Genomic DNA, 24,625 nt, shown 5'->3' with positions numbered 1-24,625 from the left:
GAAAGTCTCAGTAGTACAGATAACATTTAATGTGTCCAATTACTGAAAACTGACAAAACTGAAGATAAATAATATGAATTACTGCAAAACATTGCTCTCTTTCACCATATTCAAGGAAACAGAGGAGAGAAGTAGGAGAAAGATGGAAATGATGACATGGGTCAATATGTATTGTATTTACAAACTGACACGTTGAATTAAAATACCTTTATACAACTACTTAAAGATAACAAAAATGAATTAGAAAAGGAACATTTTAAAGAAAAAACGTAAGTAGTGTCTGCATCAACTGACCTTTGTCTCACAAATACTGTAGAAAGTATAAAGTTTGTGTTTCTGAGGGAAATATTTTAGGTATATTAATCTCTCATCTGTGAAGTACATGTAAGAAATGGTATATTTATTTGTTTCCCAAAAGATGCTCAGAATTAAATGATAAGTTCCTCAGTTTCCTTTTTATATGTAATTTAACCAAATAGACTTGATTTGTGAACTACAAATATATGGTGTAATTATATTTCTATATTTTTATCTACCTGTTTTTTTTATAAGAACATAAACATTCAGTTTTAATTCTCATATTGGATATTCTACAAATGTAAACCATAATTTAATACTTAATGTTTTAAACAATATGATTTCCTTGTGATTTGAAATATTGGTAATTATGTGAGTTGGTTTATAATGAATTTATGGCTAATAAATTAATGACAGAATATTTTATTTTTATTTTGGCCCTTATTTTGAAACATATTTCAGTGAATGGAGCAATGAACTAAAAAGAAGTTTTCTTGACCCATATGTGAAAATTTTTATGTCATAAAAATATGCATTTCATCGAATGGGTAAATTAATAATAAATTAATAGATACAGCCTGTGTCCCCTTATAGAAGATGGTAAAATTAACCTAACTAAACTAGCTTTTAAGTGAGAGAAGCATAAACATGTTTAACCAGAGTGAGGAAACAAGTCTCCTCAATCATGATTCCAAGAATGGCTGGATCTTTGTGTGCAAGGAGCGTTGCCAGGGATCTGAACTGAGATTATAGGAAAGCTATGATTGGAGATGAATTCCTTAGTGGTACTAAGAAAGCATTTACCACCCAAAGACATGTCAGAAGTCAAAAGGGGACAAATGCAGTGACTTTGAATAGTAAACTATACTTCTAATCATAGCTATGTGAAAGGCAGGGATTGAGAGGGTCATAGTTCGGAGTCAACCCAGGCAAAAAGTTAATGAGACATCATCTCAATAAACTGGGTGTGGTGGGATGCTTCCCTTAGATTGGAGGATCACATTCTGAGGTTAGTTGGGATAAAAATTTGGGACCTTACATGAAAAATAAGCACAGGCCTGTAGACATGGGTCAAACATCAGTACTACCAAAAAAAAAAAGACAGAAAAAGAAGAAAGAAAATTATATCTCATAAAATACTGCCTGAGTCTGTGTTCATATTCTCCCTGTACTTCCTATTTATAATGCTCCCTACATGAGTAATGCTTCAGTTAAATGTTTCAGAATGATCAGTTTTGACATGGGGAATTATGAACAGGTTAGGTTGTCTGCAATAAAAATTATGAACAGGATTCCTGTGGAACCACTCATGACTCAGGTCATGTATCCACTGGGAATGAAGAATGGCAAGAGAGTAGAGTTTATGATTCCGAATCAGGCGAATAATGGCCCTGTCCACATAGAGATTCTTCTTTTACCAAACATAGATTAACTAGGATTTATCTAGGTTTTGTTTAAATTTCAGAGTTATTTGATGTTTCTTCTTTCTTGGAGAAAACTACACATAACCCTCCCTCACTCTAAATGATCTCTTAATATGGTTACAGTTGATATAAGTCATTGAAAACATTTTATTAGAATGTCATAGGTATTTTTAATTTGATTGGAAGATGAGAAGGCTGAGCCTAATATTTCTAAAGGAGGTGTTCCACTATCACGTATAATGATCACTAATTTGGAACTGGTAATTTATATTTAGCCCAATGACCAAAAACTCAGATATAGAGGTTGTGGAAAAAAGGGGAAATTTTTTTAACTTTCAACCAAAGTATATTCTAGAGCTCGGTGATCCTATCATTGCTCAGAGAATGTTCACATGACCAAATTCATCCTCCCATTTTTGGGTTGAGGAGCATAGAATGGCAAAGTGTCAAAAAGGAATCCTCACTGAGAGAAACACCCATATGCTTCTTTAACCAAAAATGTCAACATACTAAAATTGAGAATGTTTTCTTTCCCAATGGCTTTTGCTAATAAGTCTTAAAGTGGCAGTGTTTTTTAAAAAAATATATATTTTTAAGTAGGTGTACAAAAAAGTTTTCATCCAATGTCAGTTTGTGAGTGCAGTATGCCTAGATCAATGTCACCCCCTCCATCCTTCTAAGATAGCAATATTGTCTCATGAGAGACAATTTTCATGGAACTAACTTTCTTTTCCTCTTCATACAGAAAATTCTTTGTAGATTTGTCCAAGCATTGACACGATTTCGTTTTTCTGTCAGGTCCCTTTAGGTTTATCTCCAAAGGAAAGTGAAATTGTGAGTATACACTGTAACGCTAATCAACCCATCCATTCTAGCACATTTGGGAGCATTCTCTATCTTCTCTTTAGAAATCAGGAGTGAAAAGTTTCTTTTCAAGGGCATAGCATATATATTTTTTCCTTTTATTTCAATGCCAGGTTGATCATTTGAAATAATGAGGCACAGAAAGGGCATTTCATGGTAATTTCTCATTCAAGACAGTCCTGAAGTGTGTAGCCCCTTTGGGATGATGCTCAGCTACTCCAGGAGCTTTCTAAAGGTAATGTTCCCCTGGGACCTTCCATTTGCACTGATGCTGTGAGAAAGAGAAGCTCTTTAATGAGTGTGTCATGAGAACACAAGATCCTTCCTTACAATCAGGCAAGAAGCCAAAATCGCACCCTCCACTTGTTTGGATCTCTTGAGATTTGTCACCTCACAGAAGCTGGTCTTCCTCTTCCATCTCAGGCTCCCAGGAGAGGCATGTGGAGTGAACCCTGAAAGTGGCATCTGCACAGAGTCCTCCATGGCCCTGCTTCCCAGGTGAGCTGTGCCTGTACCCTCGGTATCACAGCCTCCATTGGGAGTTAGAGCACCATATTGCCACAGACTTAGCCTTTTCTTTCTTGCCTTTGTGTACTATGACTTCTTCCACTGTCTTCTCTCAAATTTATACAATAATTTTAATTCATATGCTGCTCCTTTTGAAATGATAGTAGATGGATCAGATTTTTTTTGTGTGTACACGAGAGAAAGAGAAAGAGAGAGAGAGAGGGAGGGAGGGAGGGAGGGAGGGAGGGACACATCCTGCTATCCACAATAGAATTCAAAGGGACCTGGGACCTAGACTAGCATTCTGATGAATGGAAATAAATCTTTACAATGACCTTGGATGTGGGTTTCCCAAAGATAGTTTAGTATCTGCAGCAATTATTAGTGTCTGTATTATTAGCGTCTGTTAGACCAGGATGTAGATTCTTACCCTCCTTTCCTGTGAAATGGATGGAAAAAGTCTGTAGTCAAAACAAATGTACTTCTTCAGTAGCACTTCTGCAAGAAGTCAGAATTAATTTGATCTGGCTCAGTCTAGTGTCTAGACCTGTAAAATGGTGATAAGAAGGTTTGCCCTATATAACTTACAATATTGTGAGATAATCTTAGAAATTTTAAAGCCCAAGCATATGTTAAGAGCCTGTTATTTAGCCTTAACTTCTACACAGAGTAAAGAAAGCCTGCTTTAACTAGAATTTTCAAGTGAAAAAAAATCACATTTCATAAGCCACACAGCTAACAAATTCAAAAATGAACAAATCTACTGTACTTACTTCTACTGATTCAATTCAGCAAATGCTCACTTTTCTCCTATTATATTTAAAGTATGATTTGGACATAGAGTTGTTGAATGGAGGAGAAATAGCAAATGATACAATAGCAAATAGCAAATGAGAGAGATTCACTGGCTATGAAACTAGAATAGCAACAAGTACAGGTGAAGGTACAAGGAAAAGATGAAGAGAAGCTGCTCTGAGAAAAGTATGGAGAATTATGTAAAGAATGTTAATCAGCCCAGTACATTAAAGGGGCTTCTATAAAATAATGTACATATTAATGCTATTCCGTAAAAATGTCTTACAATAAGACACAACATACAGCTTTTCATGAATGTTCTTTAATACTAAAGAAGGTAATGTATATTGAATACAAGAGTGAAGAAAATAACATAAGCCCATCATTTATTTCCTTCAGATATAGCCTGATCTTTCTGATCTATTTACACCAGAAATTAGTAAATTTGTCAAGTGTGCATAGATTTCTTTTTAGATATGCTCTGAATTGCTTATGATTAATTCAACACTGTGGATGTTCCAAAGGTAAGTTGCTTTATAAGCATTCAGTCTTAGTGTTTATTTGAAAATCTTATACATATTGAGGACTAGAGAAATATAGTGATCATCATCCTTTAAGAATACACAAGGCTGGCCTGGGAAGGTGGCTCAGTGGTAGCGTGCTTGCTTTGCATGCATGAGGCCCTGGGTTCAATTCCTCAGCACCACATAAGCAGAAAAAGCCAGAAGTGATGCTATGGCGCAAGTGGTAGAGCGCTAGCCTTGAGATGAAGAGCTGCATGACAGCTCCCAGGCCCAGAGTTCAGGCCCCATGACTGACCAAAAAAAAAAAAAAAAAAAGCCCCAAATAAACAAAAAAAGAATACACAAGGAAAGAAAAGCTACCATACCCTCCTTCCCATATATGAAGGAGGGATATACAAAGCAACAAAGAAATCATCTTATAAATATGTTAGAAAAAACTAGCAAGAGTCCTTATCTTGGGGTTCATTTCACTTTACATCAACTTATCTGACCTTTTCTGCTTATCTCAGACATACACTGGTTATTGCAAATAAGGGAAACCATGGGACCTATGTTTCTTTGGGGTTGGCTTACTTCACTGAATATAATTTTTTTCCAAGTCTTTCCATTTCCTAAAAAATGGGACAATATTCTTTCTGATAGAGGCATAGAATTCCATTGTGTATATATACCACATTTTCTTGATCCATTCATCTACTGAGGGACATTGGTTATAACCTATGATTTCACTGTATTTGATGTTGGTATAATTTGGGGAGGGGAAGGAAAAAAAACAAATTGTTTAAATAGGGATACAGGTGGACTCATTGTAACAATGTTGTACAAGACGTTATGTCAAAAAGCAATCTTTACAACTTTGGCGGGGATGGGGGGTGGGGAGGATAGGAGGACTGGGATGGTAAGGGGAGGAGGCAACAATGCTTGATAAGAAATGTACTCATTACCTTGTTCGTGTAATTGTAACCCCTCAGTACGGTATTTTCACAATAAAAAAACTTATTCCTCAAAAAAAAGAGAAATGCTATGAGGGTTCAAAATGACAAGACAAAGGGATTGGAGATTTTCTTCAGAGTGTCTGCAGCAGCATGGACTGGACTTCTGGCAACAAAGTAGAATAACTTGGTTGCCCAACATTGCTCATGATACAAGGATTCCAGGTATTATGTGTGATAGAAATTGTTAGCATCTGAGACAGCTTCACCTTCCATTATCCCACCCATGTCCTATGGAAATGATATGAGCAAAAAGAGACCGCAGAGTTGACACCTGATACCGAATTGGGATTAGAGGTCCAGGAAACGACATGAACAAACCAAAGCCATAGGGAAGTTCTGCATGGTCTGAGGAAGATTTCACAACTGTATCCCACAAAGGGAGTTACCACATAATTTACATCTATACTATGAAATTTTTAGAGTGACAAATGCTAACCTGGAAGGAAAGTCGAATATTTCAACCAAAGATAGAATATTTTAACCAAAGATAATCAGTTAAAAGATAAGCCAGCTAGATGTTGGTGGCTCACGCTTATAATTCTACCTACTCATAAGGGACTGGGTTCTTTTCTGCCTGAAACTCTTATCTTCAAATAACCAATGAGACTCTTTTCTTCAAATAACCAATAAAAAGGTATAATTGGATGTGTGGCTTAAGTAGTAGAACACCAACCTTGAATGATGAGCCAAGTGAGAATGCAATACCCTGAGGTCAAACCCCAGTACCAATACAAACAAGAAAGGCTGCCAGATGTAGGTGGCTCAGGCTCATAATCCTAGCTACTTAGGAGGCTGAGATCTAAAGATCACAGTTCAAAGCCAGTCCTGGCAGAAAGTCTATGAGGTTCTTATCTCCAAGTAAGCACTAAGTAACTGGAAGTGGGGTATGCTCTTCTTGAGCAAAAGAGCTCAGGGACAGAACCCAGGCTCTGAGTTCAAGTCCCATAACTGAAGAAAAAAAAAGGCTGAAGGCATGTGTCAAGATTGAATCATCTGTCTATTCTAAAGAGCCTTGAAATATAAGATTAACCCACTGAGGGAGAAGGATTGGTTATAAAAGTACCAGACTATTCAAATTAATTAGTAAAATTTAACACTCACCTGGACTTAGATTCATGGACAGAACTCACCTAATATTCATTATATTGACTTCAAAATAGAAAGGGTAATTCATCACAGCAAAGTTGAAATCAGCCAAGGGGAAAATAAAGCTAGTTCAATCCAATTAATTTACATTCTAATTAGTTGGGATGTCTCAAGAAAACATTCAAAAGTGATCACAGAAAATGAAAAACAAGTAGAACAGAAAAACTGGAGAGGGTTTTTTGAGATGAAGTAGAACAAATTTATAGTTAATAATCAAAATGTACAAAAAATTGAGTTACTATGCATCTTCAGCAATGATCGTTGGTTTATTGCCATGTCATAAATCACAAAATAAATATATAAAGCCTATATATGAAAAATGCACATATACATGAATATATATTGCTAAGGCAAATATATATATATATATATATATATATATATATGCATAGTTTTTTTCTCTAACAGCACCAGTGGCTCACACCTGTAATCCTAGTTATACTCAGGAGGCTGAAATCTGAGTATCATGGTTTGAAGCCATCCTGGACAGAAAAGTTCATGAGACTCTTATGTCATTAAAGTGCTTAAAAAAATGGCAGAAGTAGAGCTGTGGCTTAAGTGGTAGAGTACTAGTCTTGAGTAAATAAGCTCAGAAAAAATGCCCAGCCCCTGACTAGCACACAAAACCAAAGTCTACAGTATGTTTTTTCAATTGTTTCATATTTTTCTATAGGACTATAACAATCCAAACATTGCTTTCCAAGGATGAATGTTATTTTCAATTTTCCCTTATATATATATATATATATATATATATATATATATATGAATATTCTTGTACTTTTGATATACATATTTTCCCTGTTTGCATTTTGGTACCACAGTTGCTTTGTGTAAATTATTTACACTTGTAAGAGTGTGGACATAAATAGTAGAAGAAAATAATCCTAGAACTTATAATTTTCAATATTTAATCTACACAAGCAATAACTATTCCATGTTGGGCTCATACTGACTAGAGAAACCTCCCTCAAAACCCTTAACAGACCCTAGAGTGGAATGACTAGAAAGACAATCTTCAGAATTTTATCCTTGACTATTTTGTTACTTCAGGGCACAAAATCTGGCATGTACTATTAAATCACTGATAAATCTGTTTTCCTCGTGACTCTTGTCTGCTGAAACAAAACTCAGAAAAATCCTGGTCAAACTGGTCATTTTAAGGTGCTCACTTAGAAATTTAACCTAACAATTCCTGCCATCAAGAGAGTGAGAATTTTATTTTTTTTATAATTTTATTATTTCTTATTTTTTTATTTTATTTTTTTAAAATTTTATTTTATTTTATTTGTGAACATACTGTACAGAGGGGTTACAATTGCATGGGCAGGATAATGTGTACATTTCTTACCAAGCATTGCAGCCTCCTCCTTTGTTTACCCTTCCCATCCCTTCCCAGCCTCCCCCCTCCCCCTCATCCCAATCCTTCTCCTTCCCCTTTACACCCCCACCCCCTCCCCCGCACTGACGTTGTAAAGCTCGTTTTCGACATGACAACTTGTACTTCTCATTGTTGCATCAGATCCACCTGTATCCTTAAACAACTGGTTTTTCCCCATCTCCTCCTCAAGTTATACTGACATCAAATATAGTGAAAGCAGGGGTTATACTGTGGGGGAGGGACATACAAAGCAACAAAGAGATCATCTTATAAATGCGTTAGAAACACATGCATGAAAGAAAAAACATTAAAATACATATCTAAGGGTTCATTTTCCTGACATCACATTATCTGACCTTTTCCGCTTGACTCATACATATACTAGATATTGCAAATAAGGGAAACCATGGGACCTATGTTTCTTTGGGCCTGGCTTACTTCACTTAATATAATTTTTTCCAAGTTTTTCCATTTCCTAACAAATGGGGCAATGTCAGAGAATTTTATTTTTGAGATAAAAATTCCTAGAGATCCTTAAATTCCAGCTGAGTCTATGAATTGGTAAACATATTGAATTTTGGGGTGAGTAATTCATTTTATAAATAGTCTTCATTAATTGTTCATTATAGATGCATTGCCAATATGTTCATATTTCCATGGATTATATTTTATGAAATAACTTAAAAATGGGAGTGCACTCTACATTTAGGATGCAAAAGTAAACTGATCTCCCAACATTGTTTCTAAAAATATTGTAAAGTTTTAAGAGTAGTGATTTTTGTTAAGTGATATTTTATATAGGTTTCGTTTTATTGTTGAAACTTAACCATTGTTGCATGCAGACTTTCTAATTTTCTTTTGTCGGTAATACTGGGATTTGAACACAGTTTCATGTGCTTCTTAAGTTAGTATTCTACCACTGAGCTTCCAGCTAGTTCACAGGAAGATATTTCTTGATGGGAGATTCAGTTTCAGTTGGTCATAAATGGTTTTGTTTTGTTTTGTTTAAATGCTAGTCCAGGGGCTTGAATTCAGGAATTCAGGTCCTGAATACTGTCCCTGAGCTTTTGTGCTCAAGGCTAGGGCTCTATGTTTGGACATTTTTGTTTGCTTTGTTTTGTTTTTGGTAGTTAATTATAAGAGTCCCATAGACTTTCTTGTCTGGGCTGTTTTTGAACCATAATCATCAGATATCAGCCTTCTGAGTAGTAAGGATTACAGGCATGAGGCACTAGCTCCTGATAAATCAAGGCTTTTTTTCCATGCAAAAACATTGATAAGTATTTGTGGTTCTAATAATCTTCCTCAAAGTATAGTTTTATAAGGGATTTTTCAAAATTAAATTATTTTATATATGTATATTGATTTATGAGCTTTATATTTTAGTTTTAATATACAAAGTAAAATGAATTTTGAAATGTATATTAAATTTTAAAAGGACAATCTAACTTTTCCTTGATTTTATGAAACTAATAAAAAGTATACATAAAATAAAAAACGTAAATTAACATACACAATAAATAGTGGGATGGAAAACAGTGGAATAAAGGGAAAATCAGAGGACAATCACCATGTGACTTTTTTTTTTCAGGTAAGGGGTAGGTTTATTCATCATTCTGGCTGGCACGAGGCCATGTTGGCCCTCCATGTGGCTGGGAAAGAGAGAGACCTGGGAAAGAGAAAGAACTGGGAAAGAGAGCATCTGGGCCTGGGCTACGCCTTATCTAGGGTAGGAGTGGAGAAAGGTGTGGCCACATCAAATTCAGATGTGACCTCAGCGGATGCAGATATGACCTCTTCCAGGTGTGCCAGTTGCCTAGGTAACTCAGGTACTGGGTGGAGACTTTGCTGTGAGGAGGGTGGAGCCTGCTCACCATCCAGGAGAGGACCTTACATTCTAGCCTTTTAATAATCATGAAATAGGGCGCAGATTCTCTTTGGCTACTTTCTGCTGACAAGGGGCATTGACATTAGGGGTAAAAGGCTGGAATTTGGTCCCCTCCCAGAGAAGTCAGCGAGCAGCAGCAGCTGTCCCTTGGTGGCGTGAGTCCTTAGATGAAGTCTGGAGAAGTGTCATGAGGCATTGAGGGGCTGGAAAAAAAATACTAGAGAGCAAATAAATGGCAAGAGGAAGGACTTGGGGCTGAAAATGTTGGTAGAAATGTCCCTATCTGGTGATAAGGTAAAGGAGAAGTCAGGTAACAAAGGCAAGAAGATAAATTCCTGTCCAGTTAATAGGTAGACAGGTATGGACACTAGATGGGCAGACTTCTTACTTCTATTGACCTCCGGCTCTGGTTAATTTTGAAAGGGCAGGCACAGAGTAGCTGATGTGACATCATCTCTTACTCCTCCTCCATGGTCCCTTGTTCCTCAGACTGGCTGAGTGTAGGTGCTTGTTGCTGGGATGGCTTGTCCCAGTTGGTTGGTATTCAAGGAGGATTGAACTCAAGGCCTGGGCACTATCCCTGAACACTTCTGCTCAAGGCTAGCACTGAATCACTTTGAGTTATAGTACCACTTGCTGTGTTTGCTGGTTCCAGATAAGAGTCTTGAGCCATGCTTCCAGCCTGGCTCTTTGCAGGTTAGTTAGGAGATGGAGTTTTAGGGCTTTTTCAGCCCTGGCTGGCTTTGAATTGTAATCTTTGCCATGAAAACCCTTTATTATTTCCAATTAAAGCAACAAGGAGATCAAATAGAATAGAGCTTTCCTGGTCCTTATCAAGAATTGACCAAGAAATATGCTGCAATGACAAAGTTCATTAGATGTGATGAGAATCTTAGCATAGATATGCCCAATATTTTAGAATCATGTAGTCACTACTAGAATACACAACAGAAAACAAAAAAAGCAAAATTCAAAACCTAAAATTTTTGACAACAATGTTTAGACATCTTTGCTAACAAAGCACATCAGATGGTTGGGCCTCAGTTACCAGGGCCTGTGAAAAGAGCAACTTGTTAGCAAGGCACCTTAGAACAGATGGATGGAGTAGTAAGCTTGGTGGAAGGTTAAGGGTCAGATGGGGCCAAACCCTTAACCCACCATGTGGCCAAGATGGCGTACTCAAGATGGCAAATTTCTGAAAAAATGTGAAGAAAACCTAAACAAATGGAAACTCTGACAATTTTCAAACCTAGAATGGCTAGCCATTGAGAGGGAACCTAGAAGGGACCCAGCCTGTGTCGCACTCTTCAGGGCACAAGCCAAAAAGTTGTAGAAAAGAGGAAGGGAGAGATAGGGAAAGCTGGACATGATTGGCAGAGAGAGAGCAAAGAGAGCCTGAAAGTAAACAGACTTCTGACCATTTACCATTGCAGTGGCAAAAACTCTCTAAATCTGAGAATGGCATAAAAATGAGGCTCTCTGGCTTTCCAGGGAGCGCAGGAGGCATCTCAAAGGGGTTTCACGGCTCGACGTGACTCTGGCACCCCATTAAATGAGTAGGAGAGTCAGTCTGGTGAGTGAAGGAGAGCTGACCAGGCAGAAGCGGCGTCCCGACTTCCCCCAGAGCCCTCTAGAGAGAAATGGCCAAGCCCCCAAAACCAATCGTCCTCGGCTTCAGAGGTGACCGGCCTTTCAGCTAAAGACTGTAGGAGCTCTCTGGTATGGCACCAGGTCTGGACAGAGACTGAGCAACAGAGAACTGTAGAGTAGATTCACTCATCAGAGTAGAGAAGTGGTGTGGACATGGATGTGAAGGCCAGCAATGGTATCGATGTGCTGTGTCCGCAGCAGACAGATGGGTTTGCAAAAGTCCGTCAAAACTCAGAGCAAAAAGGGAAAAAACAAACAAACAAAAAAATCGGAGAGGAATCCCACCTATCCTGACTTTAAGCCCTTCTGGGGTTTCGGCACCATTTATGTTAGGTTTTTAAAAAGAGGTAGAGGAGTAAGAACAGCACCACACACATGGTATTCAGGTAAGGGGTATTATTATTCATCATTCATGCTGGCACCCGTCCATGTTGGCCCTCCACGCGGCTGGGAAAGACCTGGGAAAGAACTGGGAAAGAGGTAGGAAAGAGCTGGGAAAGAGAGCTGGGAAAGAGAGCTGGGAAAGAGAGCTGGGAAAGAGACCATGTGACTTTTTATGTCTAAACCCAGACAAATTGCAGAAAACATAAATGTAGATCAAAAGCAAAGGAAAGGACTGGTGGTCATGTCAGTAAATACATGATGACTTTCTAGTCTTCCAAATCAATGAATTTCAGGTAAATACAAGGAAGAAAAAAAAAGGCTGAGTGACTACACTATATGTTCAGGCAAAGGACACAGGAACGAGCCATTTTATTTCTTGATAAAATGATGACAGCAAAACCATTGGAAGTTGTATACATCATTATTTATTTAAATTAATTCTATTATCTGTTGACTTATATATTGCTACACCTTAATTATAGTAATAAATTAATTCATTAACTTAATTTCAAAATTTATTCATTAAAATTTAAATATCATTTTCCACCTGAGTAAATCTTGGAAAAAATGTTAACATAGGAATACGGAGACAGATTTTCAAGAAATATGGAGAAGAAAAGTGTAATTTTGTAAATTACTATAAGAAGTGCAATAATATTGAGTCCACTGATTGAAACAAAAAGGAAGGCAGTATTTATAATGTACAATGATTGAACGCCCATTGGGGCATATATTTATATCATTTTATGTGCTTGAAAATATAGACAGACACAATTCATGAAAGGGGTTGAGTTTACTTATCTGTAAAAGAAGGAGACTGAAACATAATTTCCTTGTAGAATCTCAAAGAGAAAGCAGGCAAAAAATATTAAGGTTCTTGGGGCTGGGAAGGTGGCTCAGTGGTAGAGCGCTTGCCTTGCATGCATGAGGTCCTGGGTTCGATTCCTCAGCACCACATAAGCAAAAAGAAAAAAGCCGGAAGTGGCTCTATGTCTCAAGTGGTAGAGCGCTAGTCTTGAGCTGAAGAGCTGAGGGACAGCGCCAGGGCCCAGAGTTCAGGCCTCACGACCGGACCCAAAAAAAAAATATTAAGGTACTTTGATCTATGTAATTTGCCCCTACTCTCCAAGACTTAAACCAAAATAGAATAGTATATAAAATACATCTGGGCATCTACTTTCTCTTCTAGCTCTCTACTATTAAGTCTTACATCCTTACCTAGAAAATAATTTTGTCTCCTTGAATTGTGGCAATCATCGCATTATCTTTCTTTATAATTATTTTCAATGCTAGCACAGCCCTGACTTCAAAACCCCTGTACTAACAATAGAAAAGATATAGTCTGAAGTGATGGCAAATGCATGACAATGAATTAAAGAGATATCAGAATTATGTTACATGATCAGATGGTAGGCTATACAAGTTTAGATTGTCAGATGGTCAGATGTCAGATGGTATGCTACAAAGCTCAGTGGTAATCATAACATAACATTTTCTTTTTTTAAATCCATTTATTTATTTTATGTATTTATTTTTTATTGTGAAAATACCATACAGAGGGGTTACAATTACATGGGCAAGGTAATGAGTGCATTCCTTATCAAGCATTGTTGCCTCCTCCTTTGTTTCCCCTTCCCATCCCTTCCCATCTCCTTCCCTGCCCCCCCCCGCGCCAAAGTTGTAAAGTTCATTTTCAACATAACATCTTGTACATCTCATTGTTGCAATGGGTCATTTTCGTATAAGAATAGAACACAGCTGATGGTGTGGGTCTAGTAGTAGATCACCAGCTTAGCAAGTACAAAGCCTTCAATTCAAATATCTATAGTGCCAACAAAAACAAATAATGACATATGCTCTAGAATATCATCATCTATTATCTTCTTTTTTGTGTACCAATACTAGGGCTTAAATTCAGAGGCTTGGCACTGTTTCTGAGCTCTTTTGCTTAAGGCTAGCACTGTACCACATGAGGCAAGTCTCCGTGGGATCTTTGAGTGGTTAATTAAAGAAATAAGAGTCTCCTGGATTTACCTTTCCAGGCTGGCTTTGAACCATAATCCTCAGATTTCAGCCTCTTTCATAGCTAGGATGACAAGTGGGCCTAGCCATTTCTTTCATTTTAATGCTAGAATAAGCTTCCTTAGATTCTGTCTTGGTATTACTCATCTAGATGTAGAATACTGGCTTCCAATAAGCTCTAACAAGTAAAGCAGTACATTAGAAAAAATAGCTTTCTGCAGGTATATTTTCACTGATAAGAAATTTAGTTTATAATAAATTTTCTGCAGGGCAAATAGCTTAAGCAAAAGTCTGTCCACATATAATACAAAGTATGGATTTTGGATTCATGCCCTTTGATATTTTATTCAGGACTAAAGCTTGTGGATCGATTAGTTTTTTTTAAATTTATGCTTATTTAATCTGAACAGTATGAAATCTTTAGTTGATACAGAATTATGATAGTTGGTGCTGTTGCCATTTGTGATTCATTTTGTCTATATATTTATTGGTCTAAGGGGCAATGACTACTCTGCTAAGGCTAAGGTATACAAAATATATAAAATACTCTGAAGCTCAATGCTCTGGCCAAGGTGCTGAAACCAGACTGAGAAATTGCATTGTAGCAATCCCTATTCTCTACTGTTTTCTTATTCACATGCACATGAAGATTGTACTATGACACCTTACACATCATCTCAGCATCTATAATATCTCCCAAAGCTGTTAAGTATAACTAAAACCAGAGTTGATCACAAAAGTTAAAATTAGAGTACAGCCTGTTCAAAAGCATTGACTGTGCGAACGCCAAAAAACATAATGAAAACATGTGCATGAAAATTATATAAGTGCATTTTCAGAATGTAAGTCTGAACTACGCTGAGCATGATATCAGAAAGCAGAGCAAGAATTCTCGGACCCCAGTGCTCCTACCTGCAGAAAGTCTAACTAGCAATTTATGGTAAACTAGAATAGCTTTTTTGTTTTTTGTTTTTGTTTTGTTTGTTTTTTGCAGTTGTGTGTCTTGAACTCTAGACTTGGGTGCTGTCCCTCAGATCTTCAGCTTGAGGCTAACACTCTACCACTTGAGCCACAGCACCACTTCTGGTTTTTGGTGGTTAATTGGAGAAAAGAGTCTCACAGATTTTCCTGCCTGGGCTAGCTTTGAACTGTGATCCACAGATCTCAGCCTCCTGAGTAGCTAGGATTATAGACATGAGCCACCCATGCCTCGCTAGAATATCTTTTTGACAACACCTACAAACTATTCTGAGCTATCTATATGGTTGTCAGAAAGAACTAAAATTTGAACTAGAAAACTAAGAAGAAATGTCCAATTCTGATTTGTAGTGGCCAGTGTCTATCATCCCAGATACTTGACATATAGATACCAGACAAAAAAAATATGTCTGGAGGTCTAAACATGCAGAAAGTTAGCAAGATCACAACTCAGTAAAGAACCATGACAGCATAAACAAGTAGGGCCTTTAAGAGTTTTTGAGGCCTTGAGAACTCCTTCATAAGATATGAGGGCAAGTTCCTTCATGCAACATTCCACGCTGTTATTTTAGGGGAAAGATGTCACGGGACAAGGACTCACTACTAAGAAACTCAGGTAGACCTGGAATTCTTGGGCCTCTTGTGTTAGACTGAATGCTATAATTGCAAGCATGTGCCCTTACCTCTTATACCTTTTGTCATGTGAGAACACGTGTTCCTCTTCTGCAGAGAACTCAGCAAGAAAGCAGTAAATGGATGATAAAAGTGGAGAGCAATCTTCACCAGACAACTGAGGTTGCTATTGGCTCTTACACTCTCCCATCTATACAACTATGATAGAACACATTACTTTATTTTTACAGTTGCTATCTGCCCCCTCCATGTAATAGATCTAATATAACCTCTTAACTTTGAGGGGTGAGGCTGGGGTTGTGTATTTGGTCTCTGTTGATGACAATTGATAGGACACAATAGTTAGTGATCGGATAGTTGAAGTCTCACTCCACCACTGAAACTCCTCCATGGCGGGATCACTGTGATGGCAGATTTCCTTTGGTGAATGATACAATGTTATCATCTCACAGAAAGCTTAACTTTTTGTTCATGTTTTTGTTCTTTGCTAGTACTAGGGCTTGAACTCAGGGCAAGGACACTGTCCTTAGCTGTTTTGCTCAAGGCTGGTCTTTCTACCACTTGAGCCACAGATCCACATTTTTTTCTGGTCAATTGTTTTAAAAGGCTCTCACAAACTTTCATTTGGAGGCAGGAGAAAAATCATGATCCTCAGATCTTAGTCTCCTGAATGTCTAGGATTATCAGTATGCGCCAATGACTCTTACTTACCATCCATCCTAATAGAGAGAAGATACTTATCTCTGTGGTTTTGCAGCATGCTGGTTCTTCTCTTACTGGTACATTGACAAGATCTCTAGTCAATAGCATTTTGGGACCCTGTCTGGAACAGAATAAACTGCTGCATTTTCTAGCCTCATTGTCTCCATTCTTGCCAGCCATTTCTCTAAGAATTCCTTCACCATCTGTCAGCTCTATTTCACTTCATACAGGCCACAGATTCCCATAACTTTCAGCAGATATTTAAACAGCATTTTAGTGCCAACATTCAGAAATTATTTTTTTCTAAAATATAACCTTGAATCCTTGAGCACCACTAATATCTTTTATCCAACATTTTGAGGACCCATTGCATGATGCCTACCCAAAATATCCTTTTGCATTATTTCTTTTTCTGGCACTAAAATTTAGAGCCAAGGCCTCATCCGTGTTAGGCAAGTGTGTTCTGTACCATGTGTTGTGATGCCCTCAGCTCCTTTTGCAATTCTTAAGAGGAGAAACAAAACATTTCAGCCTAATAAGGAGTAATTATAAATGAAAATCATCTAGACAATGTTCACCTATAAGCATTCTAAGTCAGCTTTACATTTTACATTTGCATATATCTTCATATTTATAAAATGTGAAAACATACCCATTTTTTATGCATGCAACTTTGGATGCACACATGTATACACACCTAAATTCAACTTCTGTATAACACCTTCATGAAATATCAAATTCTGTATGAAACCTCATCCTTATGATGGAGGAAGGAGTAACAGGAGGTTTAACCTAGGTCAAGAGATGGACTGAGCAGGAAGTTCCAATCCCTTGATGTGTAAGTGACCCCAGTCATGCATGAATGAGAAGAGCTAATTCCACTTGCAGAGTTGGTTAGCACACAGTTCTTTGAAAGGTCAGAACAGTCTGGTCATGGATAGCCTTGTCTGTTACTGGTCCACTGACTTCCATTTCAGTTTAAATAACATTAGGCCATTATAACAAGTCTGGGGTAAGATGAAATAGTTGTACTCATTACCTGACTTATGTAGCTGTAACTCCTCTGTATATATCTATTATAATAACAATAAAAATGAAGAATAAACACTTAAAAAGATGAAATAGTCATGTCAGAAATAAGATGAATGCAAAAAAAAAGAAAAGAAATAAGGTGAATGCAGGTAGATGAACAGAAATTGCTCAAACAAGATGGGGGCTGTCCAGGAACTAATATACAAAGTCATAATACCAGATAATATAACATCAGACTCATAGTGGGAAATAATTCTTATTGTAGATATGAAAAATATCACTATATATTTCAGAATTACTTTAAATTATGAAAAAGGAAATCTACCAAACTTTATGGTTCATGACTATGGTTTTAGCTACTCAGAAGGCTTCAATCCAGAGGACTGAGCTTCAAAACCAGCCCAGACAGATAAAATTCCATCTTCAAAATAATAACATAGAAGTGTGGAAGGCATGGCTCAAAGAACACTGACAAGTATATAAGCTGAGCAAGTAGGAGAGCCTGTGTTCAAACCCCTATGTTAGAAATAGAAGAAGGAAAAGAAAAATCAGTTGTAAATAGGTGTCATACAACAAACATCAAAAACATCCTCCTAAGTGATCATCTGTTCTGACAAACTTTTCTAAAATTATTTGTTTTTATTATTAGACTTCTGAAGAGTTATGCAAATACGGATAATATTGTAATGTGTATTTTGGTAAAAATCGAACTAACTATTCACATGTGTCTTTGTCTTCCAACATTTGTCATTGTCTCTGCCACACCATGCAGGATAAAGTCCTGTAAGGTGTCTATCATTTCTGTGTACTGAGAAAATATATGATATTGCCTTGCTATAATTCTCTCTCTGAGGTGTTTTTCTTATATTTTGCTGGGAAGAATCAGTTATTACATAAGTTTTATGAGGACACTTAAATTGTAGGAAAATAGATTTGATTAAATGAAACAAGAAAGAATGGATTTCAGTCCTCTTCCATTTTATGTTAAATGTCTTTATTAGGGAAGAAAGATTTCAGGAGGAGAAGCTGGCAGGTAGACTGAAGAATTTCCTGTCAGTAGGACTATTTAGGTGAACTATTCAAAATGTCTATTTCTATAGTATAAGTATGGTATCATAATGGTAATTTTATACCTTTAGTCTACTTAAATAGGCAGCTGCAATATACTTGAGTGAGAAAATTCCTGTGAAAATATTCAACAAATTAGACCAGTATGAAGTATGAAGCTAAAAGTGGCCACTTTATGATTGGTACCATATAAAATTGAATTGAATATCCTTTGGTGAGAATTATTACCTTTATTATACAATAGCTGTTTTATTTCAAAGTAAATAATCTGAATTATCTACTGTAACTAGTAAATATACTTTGGGGTTCAGCCCACATGTAGGGCTAAAAATTGTTACCAAAACCTAACTAACCTGACTAACAACACCCTGTTGGCTAGCCAACCTAACCACATAGTTCTTACTTTAACATCTTTTTCCTAGATCTTTTCATTGGATGAAATGAATGCATTCACTTGGAGATCTCTCATAGACCCTATATTATTCAAAATGAAGTAGAGGATGGAGTTATAGTTATTTGCTATCTTGACTCATAAATCAAGGTTTCTACTCCACCTCCTAATTTTTATGAATTATTCCTTCCACTTTTGAAACTATACTTTTAAAGGTTATTTTCTTCTTACTATAGAGCCATGCCATTGAAAAGTCTGTCACTTACATTCATATTTAACAACAGCGTCCAGGAATATCTTTCCCATTGGGTGCAATCAAAAGTAACAGTGCGGTGGGAGGTGTTTTGAAGGTGGATGACAGTCACTTTAGCAGCTAAAGCCCAATGTCTGGAATTATTGGTGCTCTGTGCTAAGTCAAACTATCGAAGTAACTTTTGAAGAATGTTTTTCATGCAAATGACTATTTCTTATGATACTCTGGCATTACAGAAACAGGAAATATGTACCAAATATATTTATAGATGTGAGTAGCAAAATAGTTTTCAGACTCCTTCAGTGCTTAGAAATGATGATGAATGCATGAAACAGGTGTTTCAAAGATTTTTCTTAGAAAGAGGATATAATATTGATGAACTCTATTGATCATGTAGTATCGTATGCATACATATCACATTACTATTTAGCCAGCATGTTGAAATTACACAATTTAACTGAGATTTAGAAGATAATGTTGTACAATTTGGAGGTGGAGAGTAAAGGCTTGAGTTCTGTTTTTTTTTTCTGTTAGATATCATTGAATGGGTAAATAGAGTTTTCATTTCCACACCTGTAAATGAAGCTGCTTACACACCTCTCTCATAAACACTGCTGCAAGAATTAACTGAAGAATCACTGTAAAACATGTGTACAAGGTAATTCAAATGTTAGAAGTTCTAGTTGGAGATGAACAATTATTTGGCATAAGTCTATGGCTACATAACTAGTTTTCCAGAAGTTGATTATAACGGGATCATTACTTATGAAGTTTATCATACTTGAGTTCCTATGGCTTATCTTATGATTATACAGTTATGTCCTTTACCTCTTAGTGAGAATATTTTATTTAGAATGTTATATTTAACACTTGATCCAAGGCCTTAATTTCTTCTTAGTTGGCACTCATTAAAGTCCTCTGAATTGTTTGCATGTATAAGATTCAGGAACCAGAGTTTTCTTTCATGACTGAGAGAAGAAATGGGGGCTCAGATCTGGACTTAGTTCCTAAGAATACTTTCTTTTCAATCCCTATTATCAATTTACAGATACATCATTTTCCCTCTGAGCCAACTCAGGTTAGTCTGTGTAAGTAAATTTAATTGGTAACTTTGTATAAGACTTTATTACTGGATCTCAGTAAGATTCAAATATCAATATTTTCTTTATGGAGAATTCCATGCTACATATAGCAAAGAATTATAGAATTGGTTATATTGTAGAATGAAATCTTGGACTCTGATGATCTGAGAAGAGTCACCATTATTCTTTAGTGGCTCAGTCAATGCCAGAAAGTACTCTGATCTGGGAGAAAACTGAATGAAACACACTGAACACCTTCTCTCATCAGCTAGCTTTATTTATGACATGGGAATTAGTCTTTGACAAAAATATTGATAATTCAACACAGCAGTGCCAGTCTTTAAATTTTAACTTTTACTACAGAATACAATTGAACAGTTTCTCAGAGAGACTATTTCTTAAACCTCCCAAATTAAAATAGATTCTCTCTCTCTCCCATAAATATTTTTCTTACAGTAACTTCTGTAGTCTATACTTTATCACTATCAATTTATTAGATATATGACTTCTTGAAAAAAATTGTCTTTAAGGGCAGGAAATGTCTCAACATTCCTCCCAGTCAGTATGATAATGATGAGGACATTATGCTATTTAGCACTTACATCTTCATTATGAAAGCTGAAATAAATCTGGCACAGAGAGTCAAATACTGCTTGTTCTCACACATATGAGAAAACTTGAAAAGTTGTCTTCATAGAAGCAGAGAGAAGAGTAAGTAGTGGTGCCTAGAGACTAGGAAGGGGAAAAGGAAGAAGGGTAAAAGTAGAATGGGTAATGGTCACCAACACAGAAAGAAAGAATTAGTACTATTCTATAGTACTGTAGGGTATTAGTAAGGCATATAGTAGTATTCTACATTCTATAACAATGTGTTATATATTTTACAAAGTGCTGGGGAAGAAAAGTTCAAGGCTCCTTAGAAAAAGAAAAAAAAGTTCAAGGAAATGAAAATGAAATAACCCTGCTTTTGACCAATACATATTGTATAATATTCACATTATCTCATAATATTCTAAAATTATATGTACTTGTTGCTATTTTAAAACTGTATGTTTATCTCAGTGATGTCCAACTCCATATGTATTCCCTCCATCATCCTGCTAGAGAGGGCTCTGAGAAGCTCTGGTATTTTATCCAAGAAAACACATCTCGCATATGGCCAATAGCAGAGTCAGATATATGGTAGGAAAACTGATTTAATATTTTTTCAGCAAAATAGTGAAGGAAAAGTTAAAGCTCCCGAAACTCAACAACATCCACCTTTTCTTGCATAATTCTTATACCATGGAGCCATCTTCCAGAGTGATTCTTACCCCTGAACTGAGCTGTTCCTAACCATACTGAAACATATGGCATGCTGCTTTCTCTTTTGCTGTTGCTGGCAGAAACTTTGAAGATTTTGGAGACTTGTCCTCTCAGGGAGACATCTGTGATTCTTTTTGTGAGTGAAGTCTGGGAGATTGTTGAGAATAGCTCAGAACATGGTAGTTGAGCCAGAATCATTTGGGAGTGCAGTATGCATGACATTCTAGTTTTCAATCTAGAGAAAAAAATATTACAATCCGATAAGCTATAGGATGTCTCTTTCCTACTCGTGGTTCTTCATCCTTCCTATTTTTTTTCCTTTTGAGTGAGTGGCTCTGCATCTCTTCAGAATGTGCTATTCATTTCAGCATGGATGCACTGGGCCGTTCATAGCTCCGCTCGGGTGTTTTCTTCCCAGCAGAGCTGTGCGTGCCAGCTTCTGTTGAGAAATAACAGGAGGTTGTACATGGTGTCAAGAGAATGTTGGCATGGTTAGAGAAACAGGTATTGTATTAGTGGCAATGAATTCAGACCTACTGATGGTAGGATTAATGAAATCCATGTTTGGCACTCTCCACAGCTCAATGGAGCTTACAATGAGGAGAGCTTGGACAGTGGAGGGGCTCAGCAAGCCCTCTGGCTCTTGGCCTGTTTGATCAAGACAGACGTTCTTCAAGGCTTCTGGAAAGCAAACGTAGGCCTCACCAAGAAATCTACCTGGAAAAGGAGTGAGAGTCAAAGGGAAAAAGAGAGAGACATAGAGACAGAAAGAGAAAAAGAAAGAGAGAGGAGAAAAGAAGATGGAGAGAAGGAAGGAGGGGATGTGTGTGTGAGAGAGAGAAGGAAATAGGGAATTCTTTTTAAAAATGATGAAGCTTTAGCCTCTTCAAGTTTAATTAAAATAAGTATCAACAATAGCAACACACTAATGTGTTGCTATGTATCTAAAAGCTTTACGTGCATTAATGAGCATGATATCACAGCCACACAGCCAGTTCAGTACTATTTATATGTCACTTTTACAGATGAGAAAATGGATGTAGACAGACTGAGTAAAGAATGAGGTTTTATTGACAAAGGCTCCTGTGCATATGATCATATAAAATACTTTATGAAATGAACTCCAAGAAAAGGAAACAAGCTATATTTTTTCACTTGCAAAAGATGAAAAAGTATAGCAAAGAATACCTGACTTCAGCCTATGTTCTTTTTTCCTTTTGTCCTTTTCTCTTTCTTTTGCAGCATTCCTGGGGATTGAACACAGGGCCTTGGTGCTGTCTTTTAGCTTTGCTGCTCTAGCCTGGCACTGAACCACTTGAGTCATGGCTCCACTTCTGGCTTTTGGTAATTAATTGAGGATAAGAATCATATGGATTTTCTGCCTAGGCAGGCTTCAAAAACCACAATCCTCAATTATCAGCCTCTGGCCTAGGTAAGATTGATTATAGATATGAGCTACCAGCACTCAGTTCTGTGTATGTTCATATAAGAGTGCATAAATATATTTCCACATGCTGGTAGAGAGGGCAAATAATTATGTGGAAAGATTCTCTAGAAATACATCTGATATAGATCTCAGAAAGCAGCTGAATATGGAAGAAAAGGAATTTACACTTGCTATGCTTTGATATAATATCTGATGTTTTTCCTTCTCTAGTAGTAATTTGCTTGCATATTTACATTTGCATTTAAAAGGTTTTCTAGTGAAACTTTTACTTTGTCATTGATATGAAACATGTTAGCCTTGTCTAGTTCTGGGTCAGTTTCCCACTCCAGATTTGTGACTATCTCCAACACTTACACAGAAGGTGTAGATTAAAAATTCTTTCTATGAATGTCAGGTAAAGTTGCATGAGAGGAATATATATATATATATATTATACATTATATGTATCATTTGTATGTATATATAATATATACAAATATATAAGTAGTTGTGAGATAAAGAAGAGGTGCTTTGGACAGGGAACCAGTGGCTCATGACTATATTCCAAGATACTCAGGAAGTCAAGATTTGAAGATCACAATTTGAAGCTAACCGGGACAGGAAAGCTCTTATCTCTAAATTAGCTATCAAAAATGCTGGAAGTAGGGTTGTGACTATAGCCTTGAACAAAAGAAAAGCTCAGGGACAGTGCCTAGACCCTGAGTTCAAGTCTAGGTCCAGCAAAAAGTAAATAAAAGAGATTTAGATCTATTAAAAAATAAGGTTATAAAAAAAGAGTTTCTATCTCTTCTTTTCCAATCTAAGTCCTTTCAAAAGTTTGTCAAAGCTTGGAGTACTGGTCCCTTCCTGCTCAGCCCAGGTTCAGACACTACTCTAGTGTGATTCTGTGCTGTTTCCCACCACATTATTTTCCTAGTTATTCTCTCTTCCTTAGCCATATTTCAAAGTTCTGCTTACATGAGCTATTTGACCATATATACACTACCATGTTACCTATCTACTTAAATTTTGTATTAGATTTCTTCCAGAAGGAATTTCAAATTTTTATCAACAAAAGCAAAGGCTCAAATATAGAAGTCCATTTGCAGTGTTCTGTTCTCAAAATTTTTGTTTATTCATTTCTGCTTGATAATTAAAATTTATTCTTAAAAAAGATTTTTAAGCCAATAGCAATGTCTTTTACTTGTAATCCTAGGTAGTGGGGAGGCTGAGATCAAGAGGATTGTTGTTTGAAGCCAGCCCTGAAAGAAAACTTGTGAGATTTTCATGTCAACCAATAAATTGTGGTGTGCCACAATGCAAACTTGTCATATTAATAGGAAGATAATGGTCCAGGTCAGTCTGGTACAAAAAGTAAGATGATATAAAAAAAACCCAGATAAAACAAAAAGAAAGCCAACTTTCGAGTAGCAAGATCTTGAATTCAAACCCTACTACCACACAAACCAATATGTTAAATTGAAATCCCTTTGTACAACTACTTAAAAGTAATACTAGAAAATGTTTTCAAAAAGGAAAAGGAAAAGAGGGATAGGACTTTTATAAGAAAAATGATTCTCTTTTTGGTTTTCAAAAATTGAATTTCCATGTTGTTGAGGTCATTTGAATATCTCTAAGAACTCAGGACACCAATCGACTTGATAACCCACTGAGAAGGGTTGGAAGAGGTTTGTTAGCATCAGCTAGAGAAAAAAAAAACTAGACAGAACTTTTTTTCTATCCTCATGAGATGCTTATTCATCCTTTCCATTGTAAAAGCCTTCAGAAGCAGCTTGAAACAGTCCTGGCTTTCCATTGTCTGAACTTTAAAATAAAGTTATACTATATCTCTTTGCTGAACTAAGATACTGACTGATT

This window comes from Dipodomys ordii, unplaced genomic scaffold, assembly GCF_000151885.1.
Source record: "Dipodomys ordii isolate 6190 unplaced genomic scaffold, Dord_2.0 Scaffold45, whole genome shotgun sequence".
Taxonomy (NCBI): domain Eukaryota; kingdom Metazoa; phylum Chordata; class Mammalia; order Rodentia; family Heteromyidae; genus Dipodomys; species Dipodomys ordii.
Note: the sequence above shows the minus strand (reverse complement) of the source record.